The sequence below is a fragment of the Chenopodium album genome, chromosome 1, assembly GCF_948465745.1.
Source record: "Chenopodium album chromosome 1, dcCheAlbu1.1, whole genome shotgun sequence".
In the NCBI taxonomy this organism is placed as follows: domain Eukaryota; kingdom Viridiplantae; phylum Streptophyta; class Magnoliopsida; order Caryophyllales; family Amaranthaceae; genus Chenopodium; species Chenopodium album.
Genome location: NC_137834.1, coordinates 30,516,557 through 30,524,611, shown reverse-complemented (window position 1 = coordinate 30,524,611; position 8,055 = coordinate 30,516,557). Strand labels below are relative to the sequence as shown.

General features: G+C 36.3%; 1 non-coding gene across 1 annotated transcript; it reads left to right on the top strand.

Moving 5' to 3' along the window:
- The first annotated feature begins 1,186 nt into the window (after positions 1 to 1,186).
- On the top strand, positions 1,187 to 1,293 carry LOC145565048 (small nucleolar RNA R71). The gene has a single exon (XR_014094955.1). It is a non-coding gene; the product is annotated as a small nucleolar RNA R71 (small nucleolar RNA).
- Positions 1,294 to 8,055: the final 6,762 nt, after the last annotated feature.

Below are 8,055 nucleotides of genomic sequence, written 5' to 3'. Positions count from 1 at the left end.
AATAGACCTTTTTCTTGTCAATATTTCCTTCATGAATTTTGCATATGTAGGAATTTGTGTAATTAATTCAGTGAAGGGAACTGTTACCTGCAAATCTTTAACCATCTCCAGAAACTTACCAAACTGCTTATCCAAATTTGTTTTCAAGTGACGATTGGGGAATAGAAGTTTGATAACTGGCTTTGGAGCATTACTGCTCTTATCTGGAGCTGCTACCTTGCCTGGAGTCGTACCCTGCAATGTATTTTCAGAAATATTTGTACTACTCTTTAGCCCTACAGGGCTATTAGCTACATTGTCAGGTTTAATGGAATCAAGATTAGCATTATTTAATAAAATAGGTTCATAATCTCTAGGCATAGGGGGCCCTTCATAGTGTGAACCACTCCTTAGAGTAATTGCAAAAGCTTGATCCGTAGGCTTGGCTGGCTGTGCTGGCAGGGCTCCCTGTTGACGGGCTTGAAGAGTAGCAGAAATTTGCGCAATTTGATTATCTACAATTTTATTATGTGCTATGATCGAATCAATTTGGGCATCTCTACTCTCCATGTGCTTCTGCATACTAGCCAGCATCGCTCTAATTTCTGCCAAAGCAGGGTCGGAAGATGAGGAGGGTTGTTGTGGTTGGTTCTTCTGGCCAGCATTGGGGTGGTAATATTTCTGCTGAGTTTGTGGTGGCGCCTGTGGTTCTTGTGGAGGTGGCGGATTTTGAACATTGGTGCTCCGATAGGAAAGATATGGATGATTCCGGAAACCAGGATTGTAGGTGTTGGAGTATGGGTTATTTTGCCTATAAGCTTGAAAGGCATTGACTTGCTCCACGGGACTCCTGCAATCTTGCTCCCAATGACCTACAATTCCACAATTTTCACAGAAAGCCTCATTAGCATTATTATTAATTGTAGAAACATTAGCTACATTTGCAGTACTAAGATTATCTAATTTCTGGCATATAGAGGTTAATTGAGCTTGTAAAAAGGATACAGAGTCGACACTATGTTTCCCTTTATTAGCAAAGCCTCTGGGATTCCCATATTGGGAATTATGTATTAACATATCTTTAATAACATGACCTGCATCATCAACATTAAGGTTCATAAACCTCCCACTAGCTGCAGAATCCAATATTATTCTAGATGAATTTCCAATCTCGTTGTAAAAGGCTTGGATCAACTGCCATTGTGCCAGATTATGGTGGGGACATTCTCTCTGTAGCTCCTTGAACCTTTCCCAAGCCTCATATAAAGTTTCATCGGCCTCTTGGGAAAAATTCTGTATTGCACTCCTTAGTACAGTTGTTCTCTCTGCAGGATAATATTTATTATAAAAATTTAAAACAAGAGTTTCCTAGTCAGTTATACCAAGTGCAGTTCTATTCAATCCATTAAACCATAATTTGGCTTTTCCACATAAAGAGAAAGGAAAGAGAATCTCCCTGATTTGGTCTTGTGTGACCCCATCTTGTCTGATGGTATTACAGTACTAACAGTAGTCTGCAATATGAAGATTTGGGTCTTCACCCTTAGCTCCACTAAATTGCTTCCTTTCTATCATCGTGATAAATTGGGGTTTAATCTCGAATTGTACCCCATCAAGAGCTGGAGTGGGAGTAAGGTGTGGAAAATCCGTAAGCTTTGGCTATGAATAATCACTGAGCTTCTTAGGTACCGCCATCTCTGATTCTGGATCTGAAGATATCTCTGTGTCACTAGAATCAGTTGGAGGGTCTCTTCGATTATTGTCTTCCAAAGAACCCGCCAGGATTTTTCTATAAAGATTCTTTCGTCTATGGAACGAGCGCTCGATCTCGGGATCAAATGGAATGTAACCTGATCTGGAACACCTGGGCATAAACAAAGAACTAAAAGACAAATGTGAGAATTGCCTCAAAGAACTAACGTTCTCTGAGACAAGAGGGGATAATCTAGACTACAAAAATAATCAGAAAATAAAGATAAAACCGTTTCCCCGGCAACGGCGACAAATTTTGATAGGCTAAAGTCGTATCACCTAATCAAAAGTAATTCCTAAATCCTTTAACTAATGTAGATAGGGAAGTAGGGTTGAATCCACAGGAAAACTGGTCTTTCTATTCCTAATTAATTAAAGCAATCTAAATTATCAAGTAACAATTTAATAATATGGATATAAAACTAAACTACGGAGATTAAGAGTAAAGAGAAAACAATGAATAAAGGCCTACGGCATAGGTTCAGCAATAAATAACATTCCAGGGTAAAACATAATAATCAATCATCAATGCATCAATTAAACAGATCATAAAGGGCTTTCGCTATGTATTACAATCACAGAATTAATCTACCGGTATTAAATCTCATTTCTCAAATCTCGACTTAACCCTTTATAAATTAACCTGCCTATTGAAACTAGACCTAAACATCAATTCTCTTCTCTCGAATTAATATTGTCAAACTCTTGCATAAAAGATCAGGCCTAATCTAGTCACTATGCATTAAATCAATCAATAGGAAATTAATCTAGCATTGATAATCAACAACAATAAATTACCCCTTCATATTATTTATGGATCCCCACAAACCCTAGAAAGGAAACTACTCACACATAATTAAACCTAAACTAATCAAAGCAATAAAATAAGACACGATCGAAGGAATAAAATAAATAACTGAGATTAAGAAAAAGGAAATCGTTACCAAAGTAATAAGGAATTAAGAGTTGAGTAAAGAATAAAGTTTTAGAGAGAGAAACTAATCTAAAAGCTAAGTAGAGAAAGAAAATCTAAGAGAAGAATTAAGAAAGAGTAAAAGAAGATCCTAAACTTGCTTAACGGAAAAGTATTTATATTCAGCAAGAATCCTAAACTAAACAAACTTAACGATGATTAAAAATCTACTAATGTTGACAAGCGCCCGATCGGGCGAGGCACAGCCCGATCGGGTCCGCCTTTTTTACTCCAAGTGAATGTTTCTCGCGCCCGGCCGGGCGCGAGTTCGGGCGCCAGCTCCTTCCCCCCCCCCCCCCCCCCCGGCCGGGCGCGCCTTTGGGCGGAAGCTCCTTTGGTCGGGCGGCACTCTTGGGCTACTCCTTGGACTTCGATTGGGCTCCAATTCTTCGGGCCAATCTGGATTTCCTCTTCGGGTCTTGAATACTCAGTCCAAATGCCCCGGTATCACATACACCAAGCCCTTAATCACCGGTTCGATGGCTCTAACCGGTCCTGGACCATAAAAACTGGTCGTGCTTATCCAATGCTCGTAGATACTCCATAAAATCCCGGGAAAATGCTCTAAAAGCGCAAATCCCTACAAAAGTCAACCAAAACACTAGAAAACACCAATTAGTAATAAAAGTGGCTCTAAAGAGCCAAAAACACTACTAATTATGACCAAGGGACGGGGGTAAAATACCATATAAAATGGACATATCAGGTATCTTTTAAGTCTTGGATAATGTGTTATTACAGTATCATATTATGTTGATTTGTTTGATAATAGGTTACCATATTCATGTATTATAGTATTTATGATTGACAGTTTGTTAGTACTATCAGGTATTATGTTAATAATGTTTGTTAATATATTATTATGTAACCTTTCTTTGATAATAAGCTACTACAGTCAAGAAAAATATTATTTTTGTTTGATATTAGCTTTAAATTTATGAATTTACATTTTCGATTCCACAATATGAATGTCATAATTTAAACTCTTGATAATTGTACACCCTAACTTCTTACACTAATATATAACATAGGAATAATAAGCACGGTCCTCAATCTAACATTAAAACAATATTTTCTCTACCCTTTCTGTAGTTCTTTGATTTTCTGAAGTTTTTCAGTAGAACATGAATTATTGCTAATCCTAACCCCAATTAAGAAGATAAATAACATAAATTACAATTGACACAGGGGAGAAGTAACTATTATGAATCTATTGAGCATTAACAAGAAAAGATACCGGGCTAATATGATAATAGAGCTGTTTATTTGTGGAACTATTTGATTAAGTGTACTATATGCTAGACTAATCCCTTGAATTAAACTGTTGTTTTTATTGATGACTTCAAGTATTTTTTTTTACTTCAAGTAATTATAATTTATATTCAAATATTCCTTTTGCGTTATTAAACTTTTGTTATTGACTTTTTTAAATCCTTCAATCTTAAACTTTTGTTATTATTGATAACATGCATGCGATTATGAATTTATCTCCTTAGGATAATGATTTCTGCCATCAAAATAGAACAACATATGGAGGACTTAAAGTGTAGAGTGCTAACCTTCACTATTACTTTTATAGATAGATTTCGCTAGAGTGACATTCAATGGTGGTGTATTTCGCCTGGGCTATACTCGCTTGATTTTTCTTCTGATTGGGAAAATAACAATGAACATTGTATAAAGAACAGTACATCTATCAATGATCAAATTATATGTTTTAATAATACCAAGATAAATTATTCATTTTCCTAGCATGGGCCTTTATTCGAGGATCGCGTCATCAAAATCCCACTTAGAAAAAGGCAGGCGGGAAAAGGCGCAAAAATTATCCCGCCCTTATCTTCTATATTGGCGCTCATATGATAAAAAAAAATATGTGACATGTCGCAATCTAATGCAATGTGTATGTGGAACCAGCATACATGAGATGTATCCGTATCACCTTCCTTTATATATGCTTGTTGCTTCAAAGATTTTTATGCTATACATGTTTTATTTCTTTATCCATGATATCCGTATTGCATGTTAAATAAGACCCGTATTTGAATCTCATGTCTAATAAGATAATTATGCATGATCAGTTTAGGAACCCACTATTGTGTTTTATGATAAAATGATCACAATATATATTAGCAAATTATGTGTGTACTAAGATTTGACAGACTAATTATATATATAACTAATTTGGAGCGAATTGAATTATATTTTAATTTGTGTGCCTTTTACATTGCGAAATTCCTAAATTTGGTCTTATATACGTATTGTCATTTATGTTAAGTTTGTTTGTGCCAAGGACTCTCCCACCCAAGTGGTCGGGGATTCGATCCTCATCCCCCATTCCTGTGATAGGATGGGGACCCCCCTCGGTATCTTACCGTATAAAAAAATATAATAAAATAAAAGTTTGTTTGTGTCAATAATTCAAAAGCAAAAAGGAGATGGGGAGTATTGATTTTTTTTTATGTCTAAATTAGGGTTCTTAATATGGGGTAAATTGTGGAAATTGTTAAAGGTGATCGAGCTCATTTACTGAATATTCGGTGAAATCCGTCATTAACATAGACATTGTGACCATTAATACAATGATAGTATTATATAATAAGATTTTTTTTAATAATACTTTTTCATTATTTGTTAGATAAATCACTTTTTAAAAATGAATGTTTAATTTCAATTTAAATGCATAACTTTTTCCTTTTTTTAATAATACCTTTTCATTATTTGATAGATAAATCACTTTTTGAAAAGGAAAAATTGATCCCATTAATCTGAACTTTGCCCCATCCGCCGAAATTAATCCCAACTTTCGTTTATTATCTATCACTCTCAACTTTAAGGGGTATAAATTTCTATTGCACCCAAATGACTTGCAACCGGTTAATCAGGTAAACATTGTTGACTTGTGATTAATTGCACACGTGTCGCATCATGGTAGGCTTAAAAAAAACAAAACAAATTAAAAAAAAAAAAAAAAAACCCACGCACAGCCACCTCCACCACCACCACCACCCTCAATCGCCGTTCACCCTAACCCCGACCCTCAGTTTCACCGGAAAACGGTCGGGCAACCCCCGACTTCCACTAAAAACCACCGGCCTTCCTCCACCACCCATCCCAGACCCCGGAAACAACCTTAGCATAGTTGCTTTCGTGGCTAATTGACGGGGAAAGGGGGTGCCGTTTTCGTGGGAAGGGGGTGAAATTGAGGGTGAGGGAAGGGAAAGGGATGGATTTCGAGGGTGAGGGAGGGATGGGCGCCGTTTTCTGGCAACGGGGGAGGGGTTTTCGGGGTGGGGGAAGGAAATGGGTGAATTTCGAGGGAAGTGGGAGTGCTGGGCGGCGGATCTGGGGTTTTAAGGGTGGTGTTCGATGCAAGGGAGGGGTTTTTAGGGGTGGGGGAGGGGTTTTCGGGGGTGGGGGAAGGGGTGGGGTGGCTGGGCGGCGGTTTCCGATGGCGGGAGGAGGGGTTTTCGGGGAGGGGGCTGAAATTCCGGCGGGGTGGGGTGGCCGGGTGGGGGTGTGGTGTTTTCCGGGAAAGGGTAGGGGGCTAGGTTTGGTAGGTTTTTTTTTTTTAATTTTTGTTTTTATTTTTTTTTTCTTTTTTTAATTTTTTTTTACCTATCACGTGTTGACACGTGTCTAGGTAACCTGCTACATCAGGTTGGCTGACCTGTTGGGTGCAATAGAAATTAATACCCCCTAAAGTTGGGAGTGATAGATAATAAACGAAAGTTGTGATTAATTTCGGCGGATGGGGCAAAGTTCAGATTAATGGGAGCAATTTTTCCTTTTGAAAATGAATGTTTCAATTTAAATGCATAACTTTTCCCTTTTTTAATAATACTTTTCCATTATTTGTTGGATAAATCACTTTTTAAAAAATGAATGTTTCAATTTAAATGCATAACTTTTCCCTTTTTACTTATATAAATTAATTCTATTATTTCTCTATTATCATATGAGTCCTCTTAATTTTTTTTTCTCAATCTTTTTCTATTACAAAAACTGCATAGGAGTTTGTAATTACTATAGTGATGCAACTAAAAAAACTAAGGAAATAGAACAAAAAAAATTAAGTTAAACTTGGTATGTGAATAGAGAAGGTATTGTGTCAGTCCGGGCTGAAATGCGGATTTTTGATATCCTCAATTGGCGGGATGATATCCTTTATTGGCTAGATAATATCCTCTATTAGCTAGATGATATCCTTTACTAAATGGATGATATCCTTTATTGGCTATATGATATCCTTTATTGGCTGGATGATATTTTTACTGACTAGATGGTATCCTCTATTGGTTGGATGATATCCTCTACTAATTGGATGATATCCTTTATTGACTATATGATATCCTTTATTGGCTGGATGATATTTTTACTGGCTGGATGATATCCTCTATCAGCTGGATGATATCCTTTATTGGCTATATGGTATCCTTTTATTGGCTGGATGATATTTCTACTAGCTAAATGATAGCCAATTGAGGATATCATCCAGCCATGATATCATATAGTCAATAGAGGATATCATCACACAATCATAAACGATATCATATACTCCCTCCGTCCCAAATTTCTCGCAACGGTTTAACTTTTTGCACTATCCACACATCTCACTTTTTTTAGCTATTGTATGAAAGTCAATGTAATCATGTAAGATGTTGGATCTATTTTAATGTATAATTTTTTAACATAAACTTTTTATAACTTATTTAAATATATAATAAAAGATATCAACGGTCAAATATGTGCATCGGCAAGCGTGTCCAGTCAAAATGTTGCAAGTAAAATGGGACAGAGGGAGTAGCTAATAATAGAGGATATCATCCAACTATGATATCATATAGGAGGATATCATCCAGCCAATGGAGGATATATATTACTTGTTTGAAGATATGTACAATTTGTTTGATAATATGTATAACAATGGTGGAACCTCCATTGAAATACTCATACTAAGGTCATGGGTATAACATAACTTGCTCATTTCTCAACCAAAATACATGTATATGTTATTAAAATGCTCACAATTTAACATATAATCATATGGGACAATCAATTTCAACAATTATACATCACATAAGAAAGCCCCAATTTGATTTTTGGGCATTTTTCAAAAAATCCAAGAATCTCAAGCTTTCTCTCTCTTCCTCCATGCATGACCTCATTGTTCTCCTTCGTCGTAACCACCACCAACTTGCATCGGGTGGAAACATCGCAAGAAGATGATGATGATCTGATATTTTCTTGTGTCTCGACTGACGAAACAAGCCGCACCCAATACTTTGTGATGTGAATATAGCACAAATTGAATATGTTGCAATATATATATATATATATATATATATATA